This window comes from Pelodiscus sinensis, chromosome 5, assembly GCF_052426305.1.
Source record: "Pelodiscus sinensis isolate ZL-2025 chromosome 5, ASM5242630v1, whole genome shotgun sequence".
Lineage (NCBI taxonomy): Eukaryota > Metazoa > Chordata > Testudines > Trionychidae > Pelodiscus > Pelodiscus sinensis.
The window spans coordinates 3,344,777-3,362,479 of NC_143056.1; positions in this window are offsets into that span (position 1 = coordinate 3,344,777).

The following is a 17,703-nucleotide window of genomic DNA, read 5'->3' on the forward strand; positions in this document are numbered from 1 at the left end:
CCGACCCCCACCCCGGACAGACAGTTCTCAGGGGTGCCCCACTTGCAAAGAAGTTCTGGCTTGGAGTGCCCTGAGTGCCCACACTGGGCACATCACACCACTCGGCCATCAGCCCGGCTGCACTTGCCGCAGGCTGCCATCTGGGGAGAGGGAGTAATTGGGGGGCTGCAGGAGAGCTTCCACCCCCAGAAGCCCGCAGAGCCAGCCCAGTCCTCCCCATCGGGGGCTCGTACCCCATTCCTCCCTCACCTCCTTCCACTTGCCCTTCCCTAGCCCCCCTTCTTATTGATGTACAAAATAAAGATAACGTTTCTTCCAACATTGACTCTGTCTTTATTGAAAAAAACTGGGGGAGACTGGGAAAAGGAGGTGGGAGAGGGGAAGAGAAAGGCTGGGAGAGGGGAGGGCAACTAACATGATCAGGGGTTGGGAACAGGTCCCAGATGAAGAGAGGCTACAGAGACTGGGACTGTTCAGCTTAGAAAAGAGGAGACGGAGGGGGGACAGGATAGAGGTCTATAAAAGCAGGGGTTGGGTGGAGAGGGTGCATTCAGAAAAGTTCTTCATGAGTTCCCATAAAGAAGGACTAGAGGACACCAAAGGAAAGGAATGGGTAGCAGGCTTCAAACTAGTAAGAGAAAGTTGTTCTTGACAAAGCAAATAGTTAACCTGTGGAACTCCTTGCTGCAGGAGGCTGTGAAGGCTAGAACTAGAACAGAGTTTAAAGGGAAGTGAGATCAAGTGATGGAGGTTGGGTCCATGGAGTCCTATTAGCCAGAGGGTAGGAGTGGTGTCCCTGCCCAAAGTTTGTGGAAGGCTGGAGAGGGATGGCACGAGACAAATGGCTTGGTCATTGTCTTCGGTCCATCCCCTCCAGGGTCCCTAGGGTTGGCCGCTGTCGGCAGACAGGCTACTGGGCTAGATGGACCTTTGGTCTGACCCAGTACGGCCATTGTAAGCTCAGGGCTCAGTGTCGGGGGTCTCAGTGGACCCCCTTGATTTTCATGCACACCTGGTCCTGGGTGGCCAGGCTGGCAGCTCTCCTGCCCTAGCCGGCCACTTTCCTGTGCCTAGTGCGGAGATCGTGGACGAGGTCCACGATGTCCGCACTAGCCCAGGAAGGTGCCCGCCTCTTGCGGTCCAGGGCAAGCTCCCGGGAGCCGCCAGCCTGGTCCCGGCAAGAGGGGGTGGGCTGGGGGGCATCGGGTGGGTGGCTCTGTGCCGTGCCAGGTGCAGGGTCTGCTAGCTGGGTGCTGGCAGGCTTGCACCTGGCACGGGCACCGTAGCCAGCCCGTGCCCCTTTAAGGGGTCGGGGCCGGGAGGGGGGCATAGAGTTTCCCTGGTGTTGGCCAGAGTGGCCACCAGGGAAACCTGGGGAGGGCTAGCCTCCCACTAGTTCGAACTAAAGGGCTACACAGCCCTTAGTTCGAACTAGCTAGTTCGAACTAGGCGTTAGTCCTCGTAAAATGAGGTTTACCTAGTTCGAACTAAGCGCTCCGCTAGTTCGATTCAAATTCGAACTAGCGGAGCGCTAGTGTAGCGCATAGGAAAGTTAGTTCGAACTAACGTCCGTTAGTTCGAACTAACTTTCTAGTGTAGACATACCCCAGAGTATTTCCAACTAATTACTCCCCAGTGCTTTCTGGGGCTCTAAGTCGGAGGTAGCGCACCCACATTAACGGAGTCGGTCTCAGACTAATTTTGTGGTTCCCTGTAGCATGGACGCACTAGTTTGATTTTGCTAAATTGGGAGTTAAGACAAATTTAGTAATTTCAAAATGGTTTCCTAGTGTAGACATGGCCACGCTGACCTCAGATCATATTCCTGATTTTTATTTCCTCTGGTGATTTATGTTTAATCTTGTATATTGGTTGTTTTAATGTGGCAAGAAGCCGCATGATTTAATAATCTGCTTTCAATCTGGGCCTGAAAAAGTTTATACATAGACAGAAAACATTTGCTGTGTCTTAAATCTCACTCAGCACTTTGTACAATTTCTGTAAATCTGAACCAAAGTCCGTGAAGCAAGGCGGGGGGACGGGGAGTGAGAGACAAGAGAAAATGGCAGGAAACTAATTTTCTAGAGCATAAAAGTCCTTTTAGTGAATATGGGGATAAATCTGTATCCAATTTTAAAAGTGCAAAAGTCTCCTATGCTCCTATGTATGCATCAATTTGGGGATTTGAGAGTGCGGTGATTGTTCAGTGAGAGGAATTCAAATCGAATGAAAAGGGGAACGTTTCAGAAGAGCGCTTTTTGAAAGGTTTCCTCTGCAAAGGTTAGTGAAAACGTCTCTTTGGAACATTCATTATGCCTGATAGAGTTATGGCACCCAATGGGGCTGGTAAATTCAGCAAAGAAAGTGTGAAGCAATTCTTTTGGGAGTGAAAATTTCAGCAAAATGGCAACTATGAAGTCACTCTTGAAACATTCGTTGTATAAAGGTTATTGCCAAAAAACATTATGATGGGCCTTAGAGAAAAAGCCAAAGGGCTTGTCCGAGGCTGAGGGCCAACATCCCAGGCCACAAGTAGCAAAGGGAAGCCGCCAAAGCTCAATGCAAAGAGAAGTGTGTAATTAAAGGGAGGGCCTCGTCCACCAGACCCTTCGGATCTCAGAAGCTTGCCGTGACTAGGAGGCAAACACGGTAGGTGCTCCAGTGCTTAGGCCTCGTGGGTGCCAGCCCTGGTGGGTCTCACTAACTGCGTGGGCACATGGCGCGTGGCTTAGGGCTGGCAGCACAGGGAAGGCTGCAGTTGTCCAAGGTGCAGAGAGTTATAGCTCAGTGAGCAGCCGAGAGACAGGCCTTGTCAGAGCTGCAGCGGAGGTGTCTTCTCCAGTCCACGTGTGGGTTCCCAAGCCAAGCTCGGTCAGTATCTCTCATTGCTGCCCCCTTTCCGTGAGTCCCAGCTGCTGGTGCCCCCCGTCAGTCCCATACGGACCTGGACATGGCTGTAATGCCTGGCACTCCCAGACCACTCCACTCAGGCGCTGTGTGCTGTTCCTCCCCATTCCTGTCCGCCCCTGGCTTCTCTCCAGCTCCCTGCTGGCCACGCGGCTCCCCTGCGGCTTCACATTAGTCACGTGGCCAGTGCTTCCCAACAGTCCTGGTTCAGGGCCTTTGCCCCGCTCTAGGCCAGGAGGAACGGGATGTGCTGTGAGGGGGGAGCTAATGGGGGTGCTGTGAGGGAGCTGCTAAGCAGGAGACTACATGTGGCTTGGTGATCCGTCTGCACTCCCTGGGGAATGCAGAGAGATCTGCAGGCGTTCCGGGCCTCTGACCCAAGTCACATGCAGACAGGCCGGCTCTTGGCCTGAGACATAACCCAGAGCACATGCGTGAAGATGGGTGCAGACCCTCAGACCGGGTCTGGAAAGGCACAGTGTGTGGGCAACCCACTGAGGCAGGAGCTCCTTCCCGCCACCCTCCGGCTGCGGCAGGCTGGCGTTTGGCTTCACGTATAGACATCTTGCAAGACTAGAACACTCTGGCCAAGGGGCTGTAACAGGGCAGCTGCCCTGTTCTGGCCCTTTAAGAGTCAAACCCCAGCCTGGAGCAGGCCCAGGGCGTTCAGCCCAGCTGGGCGGCGTTGGCCAATTAAGGCCCAGCTGGGAGCCATAAAAGGGGAGGGCTGCTGCAGAGAGGGGCGTGTGGGCCTGGCGGCCGAGGGAGCAGGACGCTCCCTGGGGCTAGGGCAGGGCTAGAGAGGCAAGGCTGGGCCAAGGGCGCTCGGACAGACAAATGGCCAGCCTGCTAGGCCTGAAGTAAGGCCTGCTGGAGAGACACCAACCCCCGGAAGGGGAGGCTCAGAGCGAGTGACTTGGGCACTGCCGGAGGGCAGTGTGGCGAAGAGAACGACGTGACCGGAGGATTCCAGAGGGGAAACCCCATGTGAGCGGATGCCCGTGCGGGCGGAATGGACTGATTCTGGGGACAGATGACGGACCCCCGCTACGGGGGTGAGTGACCCCCTCACAGGGCCCAGCAAGACCCTGACAGGCGTGTGTAACGCCAGCAGGCAGCACCGAACTCGGGACCTCAGTGTGCGAGCCGCTGCTGCATGAGCAACAAACCAGTTGGCTCCCAGCTAAGGCCATAGAGCTCGCTCCTTATTTTCTCTGGAAGTGCTCTCAGCACCACGAGCTGGGACAGCGCGCCACCCCCAGCTGGTGGGGGGGTTACATGCACACAGAGTCAAGAGCCAACCCCCTGCGCTGGGCCACGTCACGACTCAAGAGGAATCTGCAGCCGGCCATCTAAGCCAGTTTGGGGCCCAATTCCCTGCTGGGGGAAAATGAGTGTAACTCCTTTGGGTGCAGGAGAGACTTGACCCCCACAGGGTTTGTGGGTGGAGCAGTGCAGGGCAGAGGCCGTGGGCCAGGCTCTGACCCCAGCTGAGAAGCTTCTTGTGACTTAATGCAAACAAAGCAGCACTGGACTGGATATTTTCTAACAGATGCTCTAGTCATTTCAGGGAAGTCCTAGGGCCTGTATCAGAGGGCCGGCTGGCGAGTGGGTGTGGGGACGCTGGGCAAACACACTCTCCTGTCACTTTGAACAGCAGCTGGTTAATCCACCTGAGAGTCACTCCCTGAAGCCATTGTCTTGTGAGCGGCAAGGAGAGGAGCGGCCAGAAACGCTCCTTTCGCAGCTGAGAGGCAGCTGCACCATTTTTTTTATCTTTCAGGAAAAGGCCCATTCCCTTTGTGCCAGCCATGTTGTCTAGTCACTGGTTCCTCAGCGGCAGTAACACAGGGCCTTGTCCTGTCACTGAGACCTGGGATGGCATTCTGTATTTTTTTCTGCCTCCACTATCAGCTCACTATCCATCACATTTCACTCAGTATCATCGTCTCCCTCACAGCGGCTGAACGGTGTCGATTCCTGTAGCGTGACCCTCACAACAGCGAGAAATTATTCACGGGGAAAATACTCAGGCGTCATAAGAGTATCGGTCCTGCCTTGTGAACTGTGGGGAGCTCAAAACGTAATAGTGGGGGAATAACAAAGTGCTCCACATAGGAAGGAACAATCTGTGTTGCACATATAGAATGGGAAGCGACTGTCTAGGAAGGAGCACGGCAGAAAGGGATCTAGGGGTCAGAGTGGACCACAGGCTACATATGAGTCAACAGTGTGACGCTGTGGCAAAAAAAGCAAACCTGATTCTGGGAGGCATTAACAGGAGTGTTGTGAGCAAGTCATGAGAAGTCATTCTTCCGCTCTACTCTGCGCTGGTTAGACCTCAGTTGGAGTATTGTGTCCAGTTCTGGGCATCGCATTTCAAGAAAGATGTGGAGAAACTGGAGGAAGTCCAGCCAAGAGCAACAAGAATGATTAAAGGTCTAGAGAACGTGAGCTATGAAGGAAGACTGAAAGAATTGGGCCTGTTTAGTTTGGAAAGGAGAAGACTGAGATGGGACATGATAGCGGCTTTCAGGTATCTAAAAAGTTGTTCTCCTTGGCCTCTGAGGACAGGACAAGAAGCAATGGGCTTAAATTGCAGCAAGAGAGATTTAGGTTGGACATTAGGAAAAACTTCCTGTCGGGGTGATTAAACACTGGAATAAGTTGCCTAGAGAGGTTGTAGAATCTCCATCTCTGGAGATATTTAAGAGCAGGTTAGATTGGCATCTGTGAGGGATCTAGATTTTGCTCCATAAGGGCAGGGGACTGGACCCGATGCCCTCTTGAGGTCCCTTCCAGTTCTAGTGTTCTGTGATTCTTAGTCTATTGCAATGTAGGCCCGGGAACCAATTCACTGTTCACGTGGCCACTCAACTATTCAACACTAATGTATTATTCTAACCTATTGTAACTGAGCCTAAACTGTATCCCTGCAGGGCAGATCTACGGACTATAGGCCAGTGCTATTCTGTGCCAGTAGATCTCTACTAAGGGAAGAAAGCTGGGCTATCATATGTCACATGCTGTATGGTAAATCTTTAGGGCCCACCTATGGCTGGTTCTTTCGCTGTGGGCACAGTGCACAGAATCGTCTCTCCCTGCGCTCACACATACGCCTTGTGGGGCCAGTCTAAGTATTGTACCTGTCCCGAGGAAGGTGGTTGTAGGCTTATGTAAAATTCACAGGGGTCTGGGATAGTGGTCAGGGGTCAGCCACATAGGCATTACCCTTACGCATATTTTTTCCCTTTGTTTCTGCAGTCTGGAAAGATAGATTAGTGTCCGGCCAAAGCAAATATTACCCTGTCTGGGGTATAAATATGCTCTCTCCCTTCATTTTTGCAGCCTAGAAAAACAGATAAGCATGCCCCTGCTCTTCTTCGTTGTGTCTTTTACCTATGCATTGTATGGAAGTTAGCCTACCAAATACGGTTTTAGGGAAAGTAGTGATAAACGTGTGAATTAACACACTCAAATAGTTAAAAGGGTGTAATTGGTGCCAAATTGTTGCCACTTGGACGTTGTGTTGAATGTCTAAGGTAAACGTGCATGGGCAATAAATCAGTGTCGTTTACCTCATCCGCTCCGGGTGGCCTCTTTTTTCTCCAACAGTGGTGACTGCTCTACCCATGCCCCCCTAGGGACATCATTCCCTTTGGGAAGCTTGGTGTGGTATTGTGCCCAGTGCTGTTGGTGGCCGTGACTTCGGTGAACGTAACCAGGCGTTGATTTGTCGTGTCCTTTGGTGCGCAGGGACCAATAAGCAGAGGTCGGTGGCAGATGCTTTACAGAGCTCGTCTCTATTACTTGAAGGCATCTGTCAGTTCTGCGCATTCGTAGTCTCTGTACATTAACGCCGGCTCCTGAGAATAATGTGTATTCAAACGTGTGTTTTGAGACCCATTTTACAGTAATTGGTTTGAAATGGGCTCTGCCTGCCAGGCATATCAATTCCCCCAAATGTGCACGGGATGGCGAGACAAAGGGTAGATGTTTCATTGCATGGAGAGAGCAAACGTATGTCTCTTGTACGGCAGCATCCTCATTTAGCAGTCCTCAGCAGGATGGCAGACCACATTCCGAGAGGAAAAGTAGCATGGAAAGAGTAATAACATTGGAAGGCGAGCCCAAGAGGGGAAGTTACGGCCTCCATCTACTAAAGAGTAATGAGAACAGTGTATGCACATCCGGAGGAGAATGTAACTCTCACCATGTCCCCTCTGGCTCAGGCAAATTAAGGCAGGAAAATGACAGAATAAGGATAATATCAAGAATGTGAAATGGGTTCATCCTCTTCATGGTCAGGAACTGCCAAAAGTTGATCAAACGATGGAGGACAAATCTTGACTCACCGATTCCGTGTCTAGCAGCAGTCGGAGATGTACAGAGCAAAAGAACGCACTAGGTCACTAGAAGCCCTGACAACAAATAAGAAGAGACTAGTTCTGAAGTAGAGAGAAATTTAAATACATCTTAGAATACAAAGTGTTGTCCTCATTATTAATATGCCTGATTTGGGACACCATATCATACATATGATAAGGAAAAACTGGGAAAGACACAGAAAGGAAAATAAGAATAATAGTTAAGAGCAGTGTTCCCTCTAATGTTTTCCATCCATAGGGAGAATACATTTTGTTATGTGCACCAAGGCAGGTGCAGATGTACACCACCAGTAGAAATACATGCTTCTAGATGTGGGTGCCCTGCTGTCCTGCCACCCAAGCGCTCAGCTTAAACGGAACACTGGGCAGGCGGTGGTTATACTAACTGTGATGAACAGAGGAAAGAACATGGTACGTGGGGCTGGTTGGAAGCGTTTTCGGTTAGAAAATGCCAGTTCACTGAAAGAGAAATACTTTGCAGAAACACATTTCAATAAAAAACGTGAAAATTGCTCATGATAAGGTCAAAATGTTTAGTTCTGACGTGTTTGGAACAGAATATTTCAGTGTTCCATTTTAAAATGACTTTTTGTTTCCATTTTCAAATGTTGTTATATAATGAATCATTTCAAAGCACGAACAGTCCAGACCAGAACAAAATGCTTTGATTTTCCTGAAACAAAATATTTTGATAAACTCAAAATGTTTTTTTTTTTTTTTCAATTTTGCTTCATGGGAGATGTCAGCTTTTTGTATTTTCACTCTTTTGGATTGGATATTGTGTGGCAGTATTTTCCCGCAAACAAACAAACAAACAAACAAACAAACAAACAAACAAACAAACAAACAGTGCTTCCCCACTAGTTGGAGTTAAACGTTGTTTTACATAGCTGAAGAGGGGACTCGACAGATATGTAAAACTCTGTGAGTGTCGTGAACAGACGCCCACAAAACTCAACGGTAATGAAACCCAAGAGGATAAGGCATAGAATTAAGAGGACAGTGAGTATTAAAAGTCTGTGACAGAAATTGCAGCTCCAAATAGAGTATTTGCAAAATCAGAGTGGGATCCATTGATGGGGGAGGGGGGACTGCCAGGTTTAAATGCAGGATGCCTGCAGAGAGAGAACCGTTTTGTTGAGATTGTGAAAATGCCTTTTTGCCGGGTGCTAATTTCCAGGTGCGATAGAATGAACTATAACCATTGCTTGGTGAGTGTCTATGGCATCCGGTTTCTATCAGACCGGCATCCAGAAATCTGAGGGTATGTCTACATTACCACCCTAGTTCGAACTAGGGTGGTAATGTAGGCAACCGGAGTTGCAAATGAAGCCCGGGATTTGAATTTCCTGGGCTTCATTTACATAAAGCCGGGCGCCGCCATTTTTAAATGTCCGCTAGTGTGGACTCCATGCCGCGCGGCTACATGCGGCACGGACTAGGTAGTTCAGACTAGGCTTCCTATTCTGAACTACCGTTACTCCTCGTTTCACGAACTAGTCCGAACTACCTAGTCCGTGCCGCGTGTAGCCGTATGGTACGGAGTCCGCACTAGTGGACATTTAAAAATGGCGGCGCCTGGCTTTATGTAAATGAAGCCCGGGAAATTCAAATCCCGGGCTTCATTTGCAACTCCGGTTGCCTACATTACCACCCTAGTTCGAACGAGGGGGGTAGTGTAGACAGACCCTGACTGCTTTCATTGTACGTGGCAGCCAGAAAGACTGTTTGTCTTTTGATATTGATACGTAATGGCCAGGCCCGTTGATGGGGGGCAAAGCCCCAGATGCTGTAAAGTGCTGCAGGATTGCTGCACTGCACTGTCCAGAGGGTTCCGACGGCTGCGTGTGGGGGGCAGCACCCCACTCCAGGTGGCACTGAGGGACGCCTGCCCCTTGTCCTGCCCCCTCTGCCTGAGGCCCCGCCCCTTCTGGGAGCCTGGAGCCGCCTCTCTCCACCTTCCCCAGGGACCCTCCGAGGCTGCCCTGGTAATGCTGTTAATAAATGAAACATTTCTATTGATTTTACCCCCCCCCCCCAGTTCTCCTTGGCGGAGTGCTGTCAGGGCATATGGAAAATCGCAGGGTTTGGGTGAGTTCGTTTGACTTTTTTTTTTCCCAAGGTAAATTTGCACAGATCAACAGGGCATTTTCCATTTTTAAATTAAGACTGGGAAAAATCAGTCAATCCTGAGGTTTCAGCTTAAGAAAATCTCTATTGATCTCTACGAACAGATTAGGTGAGATCCAATTCACTTCCATGTACATTTTTTGACATTAAAATTATCTTGTAATAGGACCATCAATAACTACATGAAGTATTTGTCTTATAATTGTGTTCTCTATAATGATCAACCTTTAATTTTCCCTCCTGCTAAGGGGGAATCATTTTGCAGGTTCAATGCTTACATTTCAGCTGCACTTTGCAGTAAAACAGCCTATTATTCTTCGTAAATTGCCTTAGAAAGCCATTAACATGAGCATCAGATATTCTGATGTAATGAGATAAAAGAAGCCGATGGGCCTAGGGAGGCAAGAGAGCATTGCTTTCTAATGTGCACTTCGATTACATGATAGGAATTTGATATTTGTCTTTCCTGTGAAGAAATTTGCTACAGGGGAGGTGAAAAGCAGGAATAATGAAATGCACTGGGGCCAGGTTGGACCTCCCTGGTCCGGCACCCTCGGGACCTATTACAGACAAAACCTGCTATCCGGCACTTAACTAGCTGGAAAACTTTAGAAACCAGCAAATTTCTGAGCTGGGAAAAAAACTTGTTTAAAAAAAAAAAAAAGAAAGAAACCGGTGCTTTAAGCCAGGCATGCAGCATGTACCTGGGGGAGGGGTGAACAGCCGCTACGGCCGCCTGACATCAGGCCACATCCGAGCTCCCCCTCCCCCACAGCTCCCAGCAGCCTGGCACCCGCACGGCTCATGGCCACTCGGCCCCCCACCTCCCCACCCTGTGCCTCCTGGCCTCCTCTCCTATAGGTCAGCCCCCCGCCGCTCCAAGCTGAGCTCATGGCTCATGGCTTCCCTGGAAGCCCAGCCCCCCCCGTGCCTCCTGGCCCTCCCCCACAGGTCAGCCCCTTCCTGGCTCCCCCCCCCAGGCAGGCCGCCCCAGGCATCTCCGCCCCCTGGTTTCCACCCCCCCCACCAGGCCGTATCCTGCCCCCCATGGGTCATGGCCCCCCCAGCAGGCCACATCCCAGCCCCCACACCGCTCCCCCCCCCATAGGCCCCACACAGCTGGGCCCCGCCAGATATCTGGAATTTTTAGAGAACCGGCCCAACCTAATCCCCGGGTGTGCCGGATAACACAGGTTTTACTGTACAAGTTAATGTTAATGTCAAACATTTTACATCAGAGCGAATTGGCTCTCACATAATCTATCGGTAACGATCAATAGAGACGAGCTGGGGTTGGTCCTGCTTTGGGCAGGGGGCTGGACTCATCCTCCTGAGCTCTCTGTCAGCCTGGGATTCTATAATTACAATAGCACTGGGATCCTGGCACCCCAACCCTCTGCAGCACCCGACCTCTCTCATCCTGGAACCCCTGTGGTCCTTGCGGACCATGGACGTTGCCGGACCAGAGAGTTCTGGTTCATAGAGGTACAACCTGTATTGTCTGACCTAATGCTTAAGCCGTTGAGTGTTTTGAAGTTGTGTCCCATGCCTGGCAGGGTCGATAGATCTACACGGACAGGAGACCGTGCGGGGCCTCCCACAGAGCTCCCGCACCGTTAGGTGGCATTGCAACAAAAGGGTGTTAGACAATGAGAAGTGCTTGTAATCGGGCTGGCTGAGGTGAGCCCACGCGTGAGGGTTTCCACTCCGCGCACATCCCGAGCGGATGGAAATGGGCCAACTAACCTCAGAGGCCGCACCCGGGGGAGGGCCACGGCCTGCGAATGTCTGACCAAAGACGAAGGGGGGAGGGCCACGGCCTGCGAATGTCTGACCAAAGACGAAGCCCCGCTGGCGGCTGGGTCCGACTGGGGTTTTATAAAGCCAGGAAGTGGAGAGCAGGAAGGGGCCTGAGGGAGGAACTTTGCACTCAGTGCCTGGATAATAATCACTGCTTAGGGGGCGAGGAGAAGACCAAGGAGGAGAGCCAGTGCCGGCCTAGAGCCTGACATGAATTCCAGAGGGGTTGAGCAGCCTCTGGGACTGGTGGAAGCACAGGCTGGTAAACCCAGAGGTGGGCCAGGAAGCAGAGGAATGAGTCAGGCAGTAGCCTCGGGAAACAGCAATACGGTTGGAGAGCGAGAAGACCATGATGGCTAGTTCTGGGTTCCTGGGCTGAAGAGCGTCTGACATGCTGCATACTGGGATGATGTCCCTTGTAAAGACAGTGTTAGTAAAAGCATCTTTACTGAGTCGGCCTGGCAGTGTTAGGGGTGTGTAGGTGGAGGCCCCCTTTACTAGAGGCGCCTTTGACCTTTACTGTGAGGATCCTTTGTGCTGCAATGTAGCCCTAGAGACTACAACTCCCATGATGCCTTGCAGAAAAAAAGGAGGGAAACTGTTGCTCTCTTCCAGGCAGTGCAGAGAGAGCGGGGAGGGCTGCAATTTAGAGAGAGGAGCCAGATGGCTGCGGTGGAGCCTTTCCCAGTGCAGGAGCTGCTGCCTGAGAGCCTGCGGGGGCTGGATGCTAGCAAGCTGCTTCAGGGGCTGGTGCTGACTGTCCCTGGAGGGGAGGGGCCCTGGCTGCGCCTGTGGCTGGAAGGAGCCTGCATAGAGGCATCTGTGAGTGACCGTGGTGGTTTGGGAAGTGCTGCCTGGCACGGAGCACAGACGCCAGACTGACTCTGGGTCCGGAGAGAGGCCGAGTGATCTGCCCAGGGAGCCAGAGCTGCCGGAATTGGGGGGGGGGGCTGCTCCCGGGGCAGAGGGATTGCGCCGTTGTTGTGGCCTGGACTGGCTCACACCCGACCTGCCTGGTGCTGTCTCCACTCCCGCTACAGACCTGCAAGCGCGCCCAGGCCAGCCCGTGTCTGGGGCTCTGAATCCAGAGGAGGGCCCCGCCCTGGGCTGGGGAAATGGGGGCAGGGTTAATGCCCGTTGGACGAGTTTCCTTTCTTGCTGTGTCTTGGCTAATTGATGTTATTCAATTTTAGCCTGTTACACACTTGCTTTAAGTGGTTCAGTAAAGGTGCGTTAAGTCTCATTTAATCAATGAGATGCCTGTTATTTATCATTGTTGTTTTGGAGTTAGCACCAGATTATTACTGGAATGAGTTGATTCCTGGCAGCTCCCAAGTGTGTACCGGGGCGGCCAGTGGGAGGCTCCGCCATTGTATATTCCTTTTGGAGCAAGGAACTGCAGTAAGGGGGGTGGAGACTACACCCCAACTATACAATACCACCCCGGGGGTACTCAGGATCTCCTTGAATGTTAAGAACATCAGGCACACAGGTGAGCGTGACCCGCTCCTGAGTAATCCAGGGAGGGGAGAGCGGGTTACCTAGGTATACCTTGATTTCATATTACATACACACGGTGCTTTTTTTGTGACAGTACTGCCCGGTACACAGTCAGAGCTTACCTGAAAAGAATGGAGCATACCAGCACCTCTGTAATGAAAATGGCCTACAGTCAGCTGGGCTGCATGTCTTAAAGGGGCTGTGTCTCTTAAAAGGGCAATGCCTGCCCCACCGCTTTTTTTTTTCTCAACAACTTTTCCTCTGGAGTATCGACACTACTTTTTTTTAAACAAAAAAGCACTGCATACACAAATGCCTGCAAGAATATTTCCATTGATAATAAATCAATATTTGCACAACAAATGAAGTATGGTAAAGAGGCCAAATAAGAAAATTGCTGTTTGAGAATGTATTGGATCAGGAGCAGGGAACCTTTTTTGAGTCGGGAGCCACTGAGCCACAGAAAAATCAGTCGGGGGCTGCATACAAGTGAGAAGCCCCTGACAGAGAAGGAGAAAGACCCTCCCCACATGCCCCTCGCACACCAGAGTCTAGAAGCACCCAGGCTAGTAGATTTGGTGAGCTTCAGCTCTACGGGTAGGTAGCAGGAATGCCAGAGTGGGCTCCCCAATGCTGAGCTCTTGGGGCCCGATCCAGGGAAGCTGGGGGCCAGATGTGGCCCCCAGGCCTGAGTTTCCTCACCCCTGTATGAGTGTGTGTGTGGAGGGGGGAGGGGGGATTAAAGGCTATTTAGTTTATTTTTTGACATGTGATGGTGACAAATTCTATTCTGGCAGTTAGAGAGCTTTCCCTGTTTGAATTTCATTTCTGGCAATCATTCAATACTTCTGACTCTCCGCATTATCAGTCCTGCCACATAATTTCCCACTACTGTAAATACTTGAATAAACAGAAAAAACTGCCTAACCCCTATCGTTTGCCCATCTGGGGAGATTTAGATAAAAATTAGGGCTTTATTAAAATATTCGTATCCATCAATTATAAAAATAATTTGATTCTGGCAAGCCTAGTAATAACATATATCTCCGCTTTCAATCCGTAAAATATCTGTCAGGCTTGGAAGGTTTGACTTTGAAGCGCAATCTAATAAAAGAGCGTGAGGAAAGGCAGTTCACTTTATTAATATTTTGTCATCTGCTCCGCTAAACGTTTAAAGATCATGATCTCCTGCAAAGTTTTGCTGAAGAATCTGAGCTGCCATTTTATCTTAATCAGACATCGAGAGAGAAGGGCGCCACAGTGGAGCTGGCTGACTTCATCCTTTGGTAGATAAATCCTTTGTGCCAAAAAATACATTTTTCAGTTAGGTGAAATTTTTCTTGCCAGTGGGTGAGTTTCAGATTTTTTCCCGCAGTTGTTTTTCAACGGCTTAAAAAAATAACCCTTAAAAAAAAAACATTATCCAATGAAGTGAAAACTGGCAACCAATGCAAATCACCATCAGCACCAATACAACACCCTCCCCAATGTTTTGTATAACCTGTAGCACATAGGGGGAGCCTGAGACAGAGGCCTACAAGAAGGGGCCTCGTGTAAAGTTTACGACCTAAACAAAAGAGAGGTCCTGATGATATAAAGCAAAGGATGCAAGAGACAGGCTCTCCGAAAAAGTCCAACCCTGTTACAAAGCAGATGTCTGCTTGCTGATTCACTGTCCAGAACTTGACAAGAACTGAGACAGCGTTGGGAAAACACAAGCATTCCTAGACACGAAATATTCATGTAAACACATTCCAGAAAGGTAGTGCCATGACTCCCCAATACCAAGCTATGTTGTCAGCACACTCTGGCCATGCCTACACTAGGAAACTATTTCAAAATCAGTACATTTGACTGAACTCCCGATTTTAACAAAATCGACCTAGTGCGTCCACACTATGGGGAAGCCTCGAAAATGGTCGAGGCAGGCTCTGTTAATGTGGACGTGCTACCTCAGACTTAGAACCCTGGCAGCACTAGGGAGGAGTTAGTTCAAATGACTCTGGGGAAGAGTTATTTCGAAATCGTGGCACTGCCGTGTCCACGCTACCGCTATTTCAAAATAACTATTTTGGAATTAGTGTTACGCCAGATGAAAAGCAGGAGGACACATTTCGAATTCCACGGCCCATTATTTTGACATAATGGGCTTGGTAGTGTGGCCACTCCACTTATAAATTCAACCTGGGTGGGTGTTATTTCAAAATAACTCCCTAGTGTAGTCCAGGGCTCCCTGAATATGATGCAGCATCCACGATGTTCAAGGTAAAAGGTGGTAACTAAACATGTTGGGAAAATATGTAGCTAGCGGGAATCAGTGCGTGTGCTTTTAGACAATAATGGATTGCTCTGTGATATCGAATACAAGCACATCCCTTTTAATGAATGACCATATATACGCACAATTCCTTAAGACTAACTTCTTGATCTGGATTTATTCACAACATTATTTACAAAGTGAAATTAAAAATGCAAATTTGGTCAAGTACCAATAGCCGGCTGCATACAAGTGGGGATTTCATTCAATGGTTGTCAGTTTTATGACATTATCATAAAACTGCTGCAAAAGTGATGCATGAACTTCTGTAAATAAATAAAAGCGTACAAAAGAATGTCTTTTGGTCAGCTGTGGGGAGAGATGACTGCTGAGAAATATGTTCGTTCTGCTGTGATAGCACCATAATTTCTGGATTTATTGTAAAGGAGGTTGTTATACTTAAGAAACTGACAAAGATGAATTATGCTATTTATGGTTCTGAGAAGAGAAATGCTCTCAGTAGCTTTAATCAGGCAGCCACATACTTAATTTTTACAATTAAAATTACTTCATTGACAGAGAGTGGGTTTATGGCTTTTTTTCATCTGTTAATAATTACTGTGTCAAAAAATGCGGTGGGCATTTTGTGGGCCATCCAGTTAAGATAGAATGCTCCTAGTTCCAAGAAAATGACAAATTAGACAGAGATAAGGCAGTTACCTGATTTGTATAGGTCAAGTGTTTATGTTGACAAAGTGCGTGAAGTAATACCTTGGGGTATGTCTACACTGCCACCGTAGTTTGAACTAGGGTGGCTAATGTAGGCAATCGAAGTTGCAAATGAATCCCGGGATTTAAATATCCCGGGCTTCATTTGCATCTTGCCAGGCGCCACCATTTTTAAATCCCCGTTAGTGCGGACTCCGTGCCCGCGGCTACACGCAGCACGGAGTAGGTAGTCCGACACACTTCTTCAAGTCTGGGGAACATACTCAGAGCATCATGGATGGAACAGATTGTTTAGCATAAGGAGGCCATACATGTTTCAGGGGACCATTCAAGGTGAGGTGGCCTGTTAACACCCCTCTAGGTATGGGGGAATAACTAGGGAGGGGAGGCGAAGGGTGTTATAATAAGCCATAAATCCAGTGTCTCTCTTCAGCTCATGACATTGAGTGTGTGGCAAAGTTATGAATTTGAGCCCCCGTGTTTGTCCTTTGATGGTGTTACATAGGCTTCCTTTAGGGTGAGGACTGAAAGGAGAGACAGAGAATGGTCACTTTGTGTAAAGTCTTTACCTACAGGTGAGCTGGAGTTGGTCTTTCATCATTTTTTGGAGTGAGTTCATTCTAGCGTGTTGTGATTGCCTGGTTTCGCCCATGTTGTTGTTGTTGGGGCATTTATTGTGCTGCGTGATACGCACCACACATTGGCTATGTCTACACTGCCCGCAGAGAGTATACTAATGAAGCACTCGTTAGCATTTGTCATGCTGTCATTAGCATATACGCTGTCCGAGGCTTTTTGTGCAAAAACAAGCAGTGTAGATGGATCCGTTTTGCATAAAATCTCCCTTTTGCTCAAGATCTGTATACCTCCTTTTTTGAGGCATAGGGATGGGATTGCGTAGGACCCATGGATCACGAAAGGTGTGTTGTGGGCGGTGTGGATCATTGTAGCCATGGAGACATATTTGCAGGTTTTACATCTATTGTTCTGATATGAGTGGGTCTGTCCTGGTCTGAGGGGAGTTGGCTTCTGATTATGAGGTTGGGGAGGGGTGGGGAGGGTGTTGTTTGAAGGCTGTAAGTGGAAATTCAGGAAGATAAACTTGAGAAAGCTGACTGGGTTGCTGGATGTTACAGAACAACTAAGGAAAACAAATTAAAACACAGAGAAAAGTCTCTGGGCACAACGCAAGATGGTAAATGGGGAGGGGAGGGAGAGATTCACACAGAGCAGTTCAAACCAAACCACAAAATAAAGAAAAATTACTCTGAGCGCGACTACATTCACTTCCTTTCTTCCTTCCTTCCAGTTTTCCTTCTGTTCAGTCCACTCCCATGCCCCAGATTCCTTGGAGACATGATAGTCCTGCCTGGCTTTAAATCATTGTGTGTGTCAACTCCTGGTTTTTCTCTCCCACACAAAGAAAGCAGGCAAAGAATCTATATCCAATTCAAAATTCATCCCTCTATTTCGATTGGCTCTCCCGGCCCCCCGGCCAACGCTTTTGCTAGCTACCTGAGTTTAACCCCTTAGTCACCGGATGCTGGTCAGCACTCCCCTGTCCATTACAGGGGTCATCTTAGAGTCATAGAATCATAGGGTTGGAAGCGACCAGGAAGAAGCATGTGGTTTAACTGGGAATTGTGTTCACTGCATTGGTACAAAATGAAAACGTGAACAATGTTTAATGTTTTCTGCATGATTTCTACTCCTCTCAGAGGGTATGTCTACACTACAAAGTTAATTTGAACTAAGCTAATTCGAACTAATGCATCTAGAACTAAAAACTAGTTCGAATTAGCGTTTTGCTAATTCGAACTAGCGCGTCCACATTAAGTGGACCCTGAACCGGGGGTAAGGATGGCCGGAAGCAGTGCCGGCAGGGCATCAGATGAGGACTTAGAGCGTGTAGCTGCTGTCTCAGGCTAGCCGAGGGCTGTGCTTAAAGGGACCCGACCCCCACCCCGGACAGACAGTCCTCAGGGGTGCCCC